Here is a 14,162-nt window from a genome sequence, read left to right as displayed (position 1 = left end):
AATATCTTCTCACCAGAGTTCCACTCTAAATTACTTTTCAATTCAGTGCCTTCCACATCTGTGCTCTCCCCCAAGAAGTCACCCTCTGCGCCACCAGGAACACTGACAGTGTAGTATCTCCCCACAGCATCACCACTGTTGTCTCAAAAAGGCCCATTCTGCAGGCTTTAATTTGGCACTTTCTGAATCTTACCAGAAGATGTCACAAATGGTAGGTTTTTACTTTCCTTTTTTTTTTAAGTGGAGTTTCTGGGGATTGAACCTGGGACCTCATGCATGCTAAGCATGTGCTCTACCACTGAGCTATTCCTACACTATAGCAGGTTTTCAGACCAAGTTTGCACACACACATGGGTAGTGACAAACACACCACAACTGGCATCTGACAGACGGCCAATTGTGAGAAGCCTGCCAATTTCAGAAATGAAAATCGATGTGCGTCTTGGAATTGATGCAGTATGGCGAATCTTTCCTAGAACCAACACCTCCCTGTAGTTCTTGTCGGTCAGATTGGTTGCCTGCCCACCACTGGACCAATTACTGGCAAAAGAAAGGAGATTCCAACTTATGCCTTCGATTCATCACAATTCATCCAGAAAACATCAGGACTTTATTAACCAGGAGGAGCAGGAACAACTGCTGATGGGACAATCTCGAATCACATTATCACTATTTATTTATCTCTTCTTTTATAGATGGGCTCTTCTATCATTTCCAATTTTCATTTTACAGACACAGCTCCAGGGCCTATTCTTGAACTTGTATACAATTACGAGAGCTTCTCTGGGAGACATACTATAAGGGGGGATTTAGCTGAATAATAATGTAACCATATTTTTTTCAATTTTTGTTGTGAAACTTTTCAGACATACTCAAAAGTAGAAAGTATAACAAATCCCATGAGTCCATCCCTGAGCTTCATTTCTTCATAAGCTTGTTTCATCAACCCCTTCCCCCTTCTTGTGTTTTGTCGCTAGAGTATTTTAAAGCAAGTCCCAAACATCATACCATTCACCTCTAAACACTTCGGTATGCAACTCGGAAAGAAATATCCAAATATTTTCTTGCATACCCACAATGCCATTATCACATCTGAGAAAATTCAAAATAATTCCTTAATCTCATTCAATTACCAAACCATATACAAATTTCCTCCACTGTATAAAAAAGTTCTTTTTGTAATTTCTTTTTAGAATCATGATCAAACAAGATCCCTTTTATTTGGTTATGTCTCTTGTGTTTCTGATAAGTCTTTTAAGTCTTATGTTTCTCTTAACCTAGAACAGCCGCCTCCCCGTAATTTTTTTTCGTTTACTTGTTGATGAAATTAGAGTCCAATATAAGATCCCTCCTCTGAGGTCTGGCATGTTGCTTCCTTGTGGACTGCCTCCTTCAGGCACAGTATTCCCAGTGGGCTGGAGATCAGTTTTAAAGGCTTGATTACATTATGACTCAAATTCTTCCTTTCCTGAGAATCCTTCTGAGGCAGTGCTGCGTACTTTTTGCATCCCCATTGAGAAGCACGTAATGTTTGTGGCCTCCTTTTTTGTGACATTAAAATTGATCCGTGGGTTCAGAGAGTGACAGTCTGATTTTTATGCATTTCCGATCAGCCCTTCTCCTAGTGGTTTTAGAAGCACTAATAACCACTGCCTTAACCAGTTATTGCACTAATGGTTGGAACAGTTTTCAGATTTGGACCCTCCTGCAATTATTTGATGACAAGAATCAGGACTGAGTGCCTCCATACATTTTATTCCCTAGACACCTCCCTCTCCTTACCCTAGTCCCAGCCCTAGCTAGAACTCTTCTGCACTGAAAACATTCCTTTGTCCACAGGGATATTTGGTTACACTGAAATTCAGTTTATATCAGAAAGGCAGGATGAATGTTTAGTTCTTTCCCTAGGATTATCAATTTTCCAAGGAGTTAACTTGATGTCTCAGCAATCTTCAGGACTATTTCTTTTCTCAAAAAATTATTCTGAACTCATTTTTTAAAAATCTATTCAGTATGTTTTAATCAACTGCAGTCCTTAATTTTTTTTTGAAATTAAAATCATTCCATGTGTGCCCGTGGGAGCACACAACCCTGATGACTGTCCATCATATACCCCTGCCATGCTTTTAGTCCCCCAATTACCTGTCGTTGTTGCGTATGTGTTTGAGACATACCCTTATGTTCATCAGCTTCTTTGTTTTCCTTGCTTCTTTTTAGAAAAATATTTATATTGAGATATAATTCATACACCATACAATTCATCCATTTAAAGTGTGCAGTTTGGTGATTTTTAGTATATTCACAAAGTTGTGCAACCATCCCCACTATCTATTTCCAGAATATTTTCATCACATCCAGAAAGAGTCCTTGTGCCCATTACTAGTATCTCCTCATTCCTCCGGTCCCCCAGCCCCTGGCAATCACTAATCTGCTCTCTGTCTCAAATTGACCATTTGAGGATTTGCCCATTCTGGACATTTTGTATAAAGGGAATCAAACAATGTGTGCCTTTTGTGACTGGCTTTTTTCACTAGCAGATGTTTTCACAGTTCATCCATGTTGTAGCATATATCACTATTCCGTTCCTTTTCATGGTGGACTGATATTCCATTGTATGTAAATACTGCTATGTTTTGTTTAGTAACTCAGGTGATGGCCATTTGGGCTGTTTCCACTTTTCGGCTATGATGAATAATGCTGCTCAGGAAATAAGTCAGTCAGCAGCATAGATCAGATGGAGAGAAGTGCAAGCTTCAGACCCCAAAAATCTCACCATAGATGTGTGTGCAGCTGGTGGGATGAGGTGCAGCTGGGAACCTCTGGGTATCCAGGGTCACATTTGGCCTTCAGGGAGTTCCCCTCCTCGGCTTAGCCTCCTGTGTGTAAGTGTACCTCGTACGTGTTGGACCAGGTCACCCTCATCAATCCAGGGCTAAACGCTATGCAGTTTTACCATGGGGGACCATTTACATACTCTCAGCAAGACTGGTCATCACCCTGCTGGACCTCAGGTGTACACAGCCTGGTCCCCAACATTCCTGAACTCAGAGCTGTGCATGTAGGACAAGGCTCAGAGCTCCGGAGTCTCTGGGATCATCCAGCAGATCCTTCGACCAGATGAATGACCTGGCTGCAGGCATTCGGGGTCAAAACCTAGAATCTTCCTTGTCTATCAACGGAGGAATGGATAAAGAAGATCAATTTACCACCTACCACTAGGTGGCACCTGACCACAAATTATGCTACATTTAGGATCCATATTTTTAGGAGTGCTTGCTTTAAGAACATGTGATCTGACCAAGATAACACCTCCCTTTGGAGTGTCAAGTTTAAACATTGTGAGTCTAGTTCCAATATGAATTTAAAGAGCTTGGCTGAATGAGATACACAAGTCACCGTATCGTGAGACTGGTTGTGGTCTCCCTGCTCCTCCATTCAATCTGTACTTGTGAACGCATGTACTTGTTATATGGATCAGCCACTGTCTTTCTGTAGAAATGACTCTTCTGTGACTTGTCTCTGTCTGGACCACCAGAGACTCTGGTGCACACCAATCTCACGTCTCCCCTCCTCCTCAGTCCAGCTGGGTTAGTCTCAGAGCTTTGCAAACTAGAAGGGATACTGTCCACCTTTGTCTTTTCATTTATCAATAAAACAGGATGGAAAATACGGCCACACATCCTTTTCCTTAGGCAGTAGAAGGAGGCCAGGGCCACACTATTTATAGCAAGTAATGCAAATGGAAGTAAATCCAGATACTTTCTTCTGTAGATAACTTTGATTGTTCTGGCTCCTTGCTACTGTTTAACTTCCTTTGGTGATTGTAGCCATATTTCATCAACCCTGCATGCAGCTGGACTTTGTTCACCTGCAGCAAATGCTGGGAAATCAGACCCAGCTCTCCTGACATCTTGTCCCACTGCACTTACAAATGGACAACGCTTGCTATCTGATTTTCTGTCAAGACAGTTTGCTTTATTTCATGTCCCTACCATTAAAAAAAATTTTTTTTAATTGGAGTACAGTTGATTTACAATATTATATTAGTTCAGGTGTACAACATAATGGTTCACAATTTTTATAGGCTTTACTCCACTTAGAGTTATTGTAAAATATTGGCTCTATTCTCTGTGCTATACAACATATCCTTGTCGCTTATTTTACACCTAGTAGTTTGTACCTCTCAGTCCCCTACCACTATCTTGCCCCTCCTCCCCTTCCCTCTCCTGACTGGTAACCACTAGTTTGTTCACTGTATCTGTGAGTCTGTGTCTGTTTTGCTGTATACATTTGTTCGTTTTATTTTTTAGATTCCACATATAACTGATAACATACAGTATTTTGTCTTTCTCTGTCTGATTTATTTCATTACCCTCCAGGTCTTGCAAATGGCAAGATTTCATTCTTTTTATGGCTGAGTAATAAATATTCATTTATTTATCCATTCATTGGTTGATAGACACTTGGGCTGCTTGCATACCTTGGCTATTGTAAATAATGCTGCTATGAACTTTGGGGTGCAGGTATCTTTTCAAATTCGTGTTTTCATTTACTTCGGATGTATACCCAGGAGTGGAGTTGCTGGATCATATATATGGTAGTTCTATTTTCAGTTTTTTGAGAAACTTTCATACTGTGTTCCACAGTGGTTGCACCAATTTAAATTCCCACCAACAGTGTATGAGGGTTCCCTTTTCTCCACGTCCTCTCTAGCATTTGTTACAGACTTTTTGATGACAGGTGTGAGGTGACAGCTCATCGTGGTTTTGATTTGCATTTCATAGCCCTACCATTCTTGATTCAAAGCATTTTCAGCCAGCAGTATTGTCAAGGCTCTGTACTATACACTGGTCACTCTGTGAAAGACTTTGTGTGGGCAGAATATTACAGGAGGCAGAGGATTTAAAGTAGGGAAAGGGGAGGGAGGGACTGACAGGTCAGTGTCAGTGAGAAATGGCAGTGCTGCTGTCTAATGTGGGTGTCCCCCGCTAGTCTGTATTCCCTTTAACTATTTTGAGAGAAAACAAAGTGAGAAACCAGCAAGGTGTGAAAAGATACTTAGTGCTAACTTACTTTTGGTTGTGGGATTAAAAAAAAAATTCTTGTTTTCTGATCACAAACCTCAGGCTTATCTGTGGGTAGTAATTTGCATGTGCAAATACTTTTGCTTTATCCAGAGTTTGGCAAATAAAATGACAGTGGCTGAGCTTAGCTCTGTGAAGTCACCAGACAAACTAGACTGTCCCCCTGACCTAGCGTGAGGAGGAGGCTGGCTGACTGATGATATTAGAACAAGAAAAGGTCAAGGGGAGGGGTCAGAGTCTATGCAGAAATAAAGGAACACAGTGACGGGGGAGGATCTGAGCAGGCCAGAAGCAGAGGTTCAGCACTGTCCTGGAGAAGCAAGTGACTGGAACTTCTGACAGGATTGCCCTTCTTTGTGGCTAATGTCTCATAACAACTGCTGTTTTCGTCTAGGTTTCCTTTTTCTTTTTAAAGATTATTTACTTTTATTCATGCATAGTTGACGTGCAATATTGTATAAGTTTCAGGTGTACAACATAGTGATTCCCAATTTTTAAAGGTCATTCTCCACCTATGGTTATAATAAAATATTGGCTATAGTCCCTAGGCTGTATAATAAATCCTTGTAGCTTATGTATTTTATACATAGTAGTTTGTACCTCTTAATCTCCTGCCCTGTCTTGGCCCTCCCCCTTCCCTCTCTCTGCTAGGAAACACGAGTTTGTGCTCCATGCTGTGAGTCTGCGTAAACCTCCTTTTCCTTATCTGTGAAATAAGGAGGTTAAACTAGACTATGTAGGGGAAAACAAGAAAGACACCGAAACGGAGCAAGTAGTTTCTGGGTGTCTTCAATGGAAAAACAGGCAGACATTATCTAAACAGACCCTGCTGGGTTATCTAATTCTATGGAGTATCTGTGACTTTCATTGTCTTTGAGCTCTTTTGTAAATCCATAAGTTGTACATAACTGATCGCAACACAAATTGATTCTTGTCCTTAGAGGTGCAAATAAATTCTGACATATGGAAATGCAACTGAATTCCTTCTCGCCCTGTGTTCTTCCAATTTTGCATCAGTTTGTAAGTTCATTATTCCCGACTACTTATATACATGTTTTTTTGAATTATCCTTTATATCAATTGTCATATCTTACTAGTTCTCTAATTTGATGAGTTAAATGAAACCTCTGACCTATTATTATTTTATATTTTTATGAGTCATGATTTTACCCTGTTTAAAAGACTAGCCTTTAACAATTGCTCAAAAATCCAATGATCACAAAATTATTTGGTCAGAAAACTATGTTTTTTTTGAGGGGGGAAGGTAATTAGGTTTGTTTTTTTGTTGGATTCAGAGTCCAGAGTGCTCACCATTCCACCATGGAACCGCCTATTTACTTATTTATTAATGGAGGTACTGAGGATTGAACCCAGGACCTTGCGCATGCTAGGCATGCACTCTACCACTGAGCTATACCCTCTCCCCTCTTTTTAAAAAAAATTTTTTGGGGGGAGGTAATTTATTTAATTTATTTGCCTGCTTGTTTATTTTTAAAGGAAGTACTGGGGATTGAACCCAGGACCTCGTGCATACTAAGCGCACGCTCAACCACTGAGCTACACCCTCCCCATCATAGTTCTTTTTAATAGGATACTGTGGTGAAAGTGAACTGCTTCCAAAATTGCTTAATTTAGCCCAGGACACCTCTGGAAGAAGGTCTGAAATGGTGCAGACTTGCCTGATACCCTGTTCCTTGAGACTCATGGTCTCATCTCTGCAGGTGAGGCTGTCTTTACCATCTGCCTCTCCCAGTCAGCTTCATTTCCAAGCAGTTTCCTTCCCCGCAGTAGCAAAACGAACACCACAGGCTTCAAGTTTACTTGCTCTCAGCAAGGCACCCCCTGCAGGGACATGCTCTTCCTTAGCCGTTTCAGGACTAAGGAAGTAGTCCCGGATTTTTCTAGATTTGACTAAACACTGATGACATATTAAAGGAAAATTGTTTTTCTACTCAACACTTTTTCTTCTTCTTTTTTTTTTTTTTAACAGAAACTTGGTTATTTAAGAAATATTCACATCAAACATGTCTTGCTTAGTTATAATCTTTCATTAAAAATTTTTAAAAGCAATGTATACTGGTTTTATTTTATTTTATTCCATTTTTTTTAATGGAGATACTGGGGGTTGAACTCAGGACTTCGTGCACGCTAAGCACGCACGCAACCACTGAACTATACCTTCCTTCCCACAATCTTTCTTTTAAAATAATATTATCTTCACATATCCACAAGAACTTCACGAAAGTGAGCTGCTTGTTTTTCTTTTTTTTTTTTTTCCTTTTTAAAAATTGAAGTATAGTAGATTTACAATGTGTTAATTTCTGGTGTACAGCACAGTGATTTAGTTAGATGTATATATATTCCTTTTCATATTCTTTTTCATTATAGGCCATTGCAAGGTACTGAAAATACTTCCCTGTACTCTACAGTATGACCTTGTTGTTTCACAACACTTCTGACACCAAATGTGTCAGTATTTTTTTCCCACACCAACAAAATCCAACTCTCTAGACACCAGCTGGATGTCCTATAATTTAACTCAAGTCTGACACTAACTACCTGGAGTTAGGTAGACGCACTTCAGACACCAGTCGCAAGTAATGGGTTCCAAGTTTATCCATACTTCTGTCCAACTTGGCTACAAACGCAGGGGTTCCCACTATCCCCTCAGGATTGATAACCTCCTGGAATGGTTCACAAAACTCAGTGAAACATTTACTGTGTTCAGTGGTTTGTTGTAAAGGATGCAAAGGATACAGATGAAGAGCTGGGAGACGTACAGAGGATGAGGTGCAGCTGGGTCCCGAGTGCAGGAACCTCTGACCCATGGAGCTGGGGATGCATCCCCCTCCTGGCACACGGATGCATTCACCAACCCGGATATTTCCCCAAATCTGTAGTTCAGAGATTTTCATGGAGGCATCCATATAGGCATGATTGATTATGAACTCAATCTCCAGCCCCTCTGCCCTCCCCAGAGGATGGGAGGGGGGTGAGGCTGAAAGTCCCAAGCTTCTAATCATGGCTTGGACTTTCTGGTGACCAATCTCCATCCTGAATCCGTCCACCAAGAGCCACCTCTGTATGTTTTATTATGTCACAACATGTGTATTTGTGCATGTCCATTAGAGGCCCTTCCTCCTCATGGACATAACGTTGCATACTCTACACACTTTTCTCCATCTCTCTTTTGTGTGTGTAATGATATATTAATACATATATTAACGATATATGTATCACTTCATAGCCTTTATAGAAATTATCCTTATTCCTTTTCGTTGCTGCACAGCACCCCACATGTGGAGAGATCAGGTCTTCACTTACATTGTATGGTTTCTACTCTTTTGTGCTGCAGTGAGTAGTTTTATGCACACGTCTTTTCATATTTTTGCCAGAGTGTTTTGAGGTAGATTCTTAGAAAGTCGGACTGTTGGTTCAAAAGGTAAATTCTGATGTCATTTTGCTGGATATTGACAAATTACCCTCCAAATGGGCTTTACTCGTTTGCATTGCCACCAGCAAACTTTGAGTACCTGTTTCTGCCCAGCCTGGGTTAAGGAAGTGTGTCCCTCAAACTTTGGGATCTTGTCAGTATGGGAGATGAGAAATTGTATGTCAAAATTAGTTTAATTTTCTCTTGTTACAAACAAAGTTGGGCATCTTTTCATATGGTTAAGGGACACCAGCATTTCTTTTTCTTGTGAACTGTCTTTTCACAACTCTAGTGTATTTTTCCACAGGGGTGTTGGTCTTTTTCTTCTCTCTGTATTTCTCAGAGATGACATTGAAAAGATCTAGAAACAATGATAAACCCTGGGGAAATGAGCACCCTTAGCACCCAAAGTGTGGTTTTCAAAGACCATCTCCCACTGGAGGGAGAAAAAAAAAAAAGCCCTTTGGGGAAATGGCTGCTTCCAAGTCTGGGATAAAAAACAAAATGTACAAGGTAAGCCTGGAGCAGCTTGTCACATGCGCTAGTAAGGAAACCAAAGAGGCTGATGTCAAAAGTATTCAGAAACCAACTTGTAGCAGTTGCACTGGTCAAATGTGAGACAATCTGAGCGTTAAAAAGAAACCCAAAAACACAACCAAAAACGCAATGGATCTAAACACATAAAATAAATTTAAATTCATGAGTTTACAGTGATGCTGAAAAGAAATTATTTAGTGACTGTTGCAAGATGTTAGTGAACAAACTCATTTCGAAATCTTGAAAATAAAAGTAAAGAACCAGGTATGAATGCTGCCTGCCCAGTACCTCTAAAGAGTACACGAGTGGAAGGGTTCTTTATAGAAGTATTCTAGCTAATACATGAAGAAGAAGTGACAAAATTAGAATATTAGTATTTTGTGACCTCTAATGGAATAATGGACCTATTACTGATAATCAACAGCTGATCCTGAGGGACAACAGGACTTATGCGCCTTCTAATTAAAGAGAATCATATGATCCTTGAAGTAGTCTCGCCAAAAAAACAAACCCAAAGTAGATTATACATCTAGATCCAGCCCCAGGAAATACAGAGGGCAGAGGAACATGTTAAATACACCACGAGGAATACAATGAGCCAAATCTAGCCAGCACTGTCTAATAGAACTTGCTGCAATGATGGAAATACACTGCGTTTGCAGCATCCAATGCGGCAGCCATCAGTCAACATAGTGTGTGGACCTATCATAGTGTAAACCAGGGATGAGCTTTTTCTTTCTCCGGACCTGGTCCTAGGGAACTCCACGAGGCCATGCGTGTGGACGGATGGGGGGCAGCAGTGCAGCAGGAGTGAGTGTCAGAGGAGAAGCAGGTGTTAAGTCCGAGCCATCTGCTCACACACCTTGCTTATGCTCCAATCTGCTCACGTGCCTACCACTGCTGCACACGCCTGACCTCGTGGCCTGGCACATCAGAGAGCATCCAGTCTACGAGTTACCAGATTTCTCATAGTCAAGCATTCAGTCCTATCAGGGCTTAGTAGCAAACTGTTTCTCAGAAGTAGAATAGTTACTAGCAGAAGAGGGCATGGCTTTGCTCCAAAACCGCACCTATCTATGCTATGATTTTTCCCTACTGGGGCTCACCAGAGGCTTTGTCTGGTCCTTTTATTTACCAAAAACCTTCAAGGGATATGCTGTGGCAAAAGGCCCAAGTGGCAGGGTGACCTGTACTGCAGCCTGGATTCACTGCACAGTGTTTTATCGCTCTGGGACCTCACTGAAAACTGGCTCCTTTAAGGCAAGTGGGTTGGAGCAGCACATTTAAATGTGGCATAATTTTGTCTTCAAAATCCAAAGAAGCTAAAACCCAGGAGAAAACACAGGTGTGAATCTTTGTGACCTTGGATTAAAGCACAGCAAAGTAAAAACAGATAGGTTGGACTTCATCAAAACTAAAAACTTTCGTGCATCAAAAGACACTATCCAGAAAGTGAAGGTACAAGCCATTATATATAGAATAGACAAACAGCAAGGTCCTACTGTATAGCACAGAGAACCATATTCAATAACTTGTAATAGCCATAATAAAAAAGAATATGAAAAAGAATATATATAGATATAAATGAATCACTATGCTGTACAACAGAAACTAACAGAATGTTAGAAATCAACTACACTTCAATTAAAAAAAATAAAATAAAATGAAAAGACAAGTCACAGAATGGGAGAAAACATTTGCAATCATGTATCTGGTAAAAGTCAAGTATCCAGAATATAAAAAAAACTCTTAACAGGGAGGGTATAGGTCGGTGGGAGAGTGAGTGCTTAGCATGAACCAGGTCCTGGGTTCAAGCCCCAGTATCTCCATTAAAAAATAAATAAATAAACCTAATTATCCACCCCCCCAAAAAAGAACTCTTACAATTCAACAATAACCTAATTTAAAAATGGACAAAGGATCTGAACAGAAATTCCTCCAAAGACATCCAAAGGTCAATAAGCACAAGAAAGGATGCTCAACATCATTAGTCATCAGAGAGACGCAACTCAGACCATAATGATATACCATCTCACACCCACTAGGATGGCTGTAATAAAAAAGACGGGCAACAAACGTTGGTAAGGATGGGAGAAATTGGAACATACGTTGCTGGTGGAGATGTAGAATGGCGCAGCCACTTCCAAAAGCAGTGGGGCAGTTCAAAAGCTTAAAACATAGAGTCACCATATGAGCCAGCATTTCCACTCCTAGATCCATACCCAAGAGAACTGAAAACAAATGTCCTCACAAATACACATGAATGTTCATAGCAGCCTTCTTCATAATATCCCCAAAACATGGAAACAACCTGTCAACTGATGCTTGGATAAACAAAATGTGGTACAGCTGCACAATGTAATGTCATCCGGCCATAAAAAGGAAGTCCTGGCACATGCTACAGCATGAAAACATGCTAAGCAAAAGAAGCCAGTCAGATTCTATTCATACAAAACATCCAGAAGAGGCACAACCATAGATACAGACAGCAGATCAGTGGTTGTGGGGGCTGGGGGCACGGGAGAGGGGAGTGATGGATAATGGGTACAGGGGTTTTTTGGTGGGGATGATGATGAAAACATTCTGGAACCACAGAGTGGTGGGAGTTGCACACTTCTGTGAACAAACTAAAATCCACTCCATCGTACTTCGTTCTTCTTTAATCTGAAAACAGTCCTTCAGCCTGTCTTTGTTCTTCATGGCATTGACAATGTTGAAGAATGCAGTTACTTTGTAAACTGTCTCGCGATTTGAATTTATCTGAAGTTCTTTCATGTTTAGATTCAGGTCGTGCGCTTGCGGGCAGAAAAGATGCTGTCTTTCTCAGGGTCTCATTTCAGTTTTCCTGGTGTCTGTCCCCAGTATTGGTGCTGTGAATGTGAATCACTTGATAAAGTTGGTGTCTAGCAGGTCTTGCCGCTATCAAGCTACTATTTGCCCCTTTAAAATTAATGTGTAATTTGTGGGGAGATCCTCTGACACTATGCAAATAACATATTCCTCATGAAACTTCTACTTGCTAGTTTTAGCATCCATTCATGATTTTCTGAATCCTCTAAAGCTTACAACGACTTGTTTCTACTCAGACTAGAGGCTGTTTAAAGATACTGTTGTTTTTACTCCTAAATTAATACAAATTCCTCTACAAAAAGGTTTTTAAAAAGTCCTGCTACTCTTAGTATGTATTTCTTGATCACGAGAAAGGCATCCAGGCGGAGAAAAAGTGTGACACAAAGAATTAAAAAACAGCAGGGTGCTTTCTCTTTTCTATCCTCTCTTGTTTTCACATGCAAGTTCTCTGTCTAGACATGGAAATAAACACACAATTGTTCAGGGTAATTATATCTATTGTTTATGGGGCTGAATCAGTCTGGTGGGGGAGGACGGACTAATGAAGAGGTTCACGCTATTTCCTCCTTCCCATTCAGGCGCCAACTGGGACAAGCACAGCTCTGGAAACGTAACATAATGTTTTCGATGTCTTATTAAACCCATCATTTGATCCCTTTTTACTGTAGTCCTGGTGACGGTGGGTGCACGTTTATGGGGAAGCCAGTGGCTCAGGAGACACTGGAAATAAAATACTACAGGAACAGATGACCAGACTCCACTGCCGGATATCAGAGCAGCACTGCTCCCTGGCTACATACAACCTTAACTCCAGTTTCCTGAACCTCAGTTTCCTCATCTGAAAAATGGAAGGGGGGTAATAATAGTATCCGACTAACTGTTTAGCTGATTAAGTGAGATAATACACTTGGTATAGGGTTGGCACCTTATAAGTACTCTGCAGTGTTTGTTATTAGTATCACTATTCAGCCGTCTCATCTGGGTTAGGGTTATTGCAGTGACTGCTTTAGGAGGAAGAGTATGCTGCCAGGCTGGGTGCCCAAGCCTAAAATCATTTTTTAAAAATTAAAGTGCAGTTGATTTCCAATGTTGTGTCAACTTCCAGTGTACAGCATAGGGATTCAGTTTTACATATACATATATATTCCTTTTCATATTCTTTTCCATTATAGGCTATTACAAAATATTGAATATAGTTCTTCATGCAGTAGGACCTTGTTGTTTATCTGTTTTATATGTGGTAGTTAGTATCTCTGCAAATCTTGAACTCCCAGCTTACTCCTCCCCAACCCCTTCCTCCCCTGGTAAACCTAAGTTTGTTTTCTATGTCTGTGAGTCTGTCTTTGTTTTGTAAATAAGTTCATTCGTGTCATTTTTTAAGATTCCACATATAAGTGATATCATGGTATTTGTCTCTGTCTGACTTACTTGACTTAGTATGATAATCTCTGGGTCCATCCATGTTGCTGCAAATGGCATTATTTCATTCTTTTTTATGGCTGAGTAGTAATCCATTGCATAAATATACCACATCTTCTTTATCCAGTCATCTGCTGATGGACATTTAGGTTGCTTCCATATCTTAAGCCTAAAATCTTAATATGCTGCCTACTAATTTCATCAGTGTAGCCTCAGTCCTTTTGGGCTTTGAAGGTCATTGTAGCTCCAGGTGATGCCCTATGGGGAATTTGAAAAAGGCAGCAGGTTCTGGCTTTGTTAAATCCTCAGGAGCTGGATGCATACTAGTTTTCTCTGCCACCCAAGGAGGGCAGCTAGACTGGATTGCATATGTACACAACATGGAACTAGATTATTACCAAAGGTAGGTGGTGTTGGTAGATATAAAATAGATCTGGGTTAATCTGGACCAAGAAGCAGAAATCCCAAACGGTGGCTTTGATAATATGGCCATTCTTCTTTTTTTTTTTTTTTTCAATAGCCAGGCACTATTTAAATTCAGCATCAACTCAAGACTTCACCAAAAGCTTGTGATGGAGGTTGTGCTATGTATGATTTCTGTTTTACAGACCAGACGTCTCAGGCACAGAGTTCACAGCTAGTAAGGGGTGGGGCTGATTCAAACTCGGGCAAGTTCATGCTTTTCACCAACAGGCTGCCTTTTAATATCCAGAAATGCAGGGAGGGTAGAACCCAATGTCACTAAAGAGTGAGATCATCACAGTCATCAGGCACTTATGTCTTGGTTTATGGAACCAGGACCTCACTTAAGACTACAGACAAACCAGAAGAAGGCAGAC

This window comes from Camelus ferus, chromosome 17 (assembly GCF_009834535.1).
Source record: "Camelus ferus isolate YT-003-E chromosome 17, BCGSAC_Cfer_1.0, whole genome shotgun sequence".
NCBI classification, from domain to species: domain Eukaryota; kingdom Metazoa; phylum Chordata; class Mammalia; order Artiodactyla; family Camelidae; genus Camelus; species Camelus ferus.
The sequence above is the reverse complement of the archived record's forward strand: the minus strand, read 5'-3'. Positions refer to the sequence as shown.